The following is a 279-nucleotide window of genomic DNA, read 5'->3' on the forward strand; positions in this document are numbered from 1 at the left end:
TACCGTCACTAATGGATCTGCAGCACAAAATTACCCAAAATTAAGACAACGTACCTTAAAATCCTAAAATAAAAAAGGGGTTTATAAACCAGAGAACTTAATCCGTGTTATAAACTGTCACTATCAAGCGCGAGATATAAATCATCTTAATTTTCGGACTTCCAGATAATGGGTATATTCTCCTTTATCCACGCGACCATTTGACTATACAAATCACCATTTATACGTAACTGGTGATCTTAATCCCATCTTAATCCCGTTAAAAAATATACATTTCGT

The 279-nt window shown here is 34.1% G+C and overlaps 1 protein-coding gene across 1 annotated transcript in view; it reads right to left on the reverse strand.

The window, feature by feature from the left end:
* Positions 1–279, reverse strand: part of LOC119581619 (AP-1 complex subunit sigma-2-like) — a gene marked incomplete in the record, with an annotated part of 18,906 nt that overhangs the window by 18,217 nt on the left and 410 nt on the right.

Source organism: Penaeus monodon, chromosome 15 (genome assembly GCF_015228065.2).
Source record: "Penaeus monodon isolate SGIC_2016 chromosome 15, NSTDA_Pmon_1, whole genome shotgun sequence".
Classification (NCBI taxonomy): Eukaryota; Metazoa; Arthropoda; class Malacostraca; order Decapoda; family Penaeidae; genus Penaeus; species Penaeus monodon.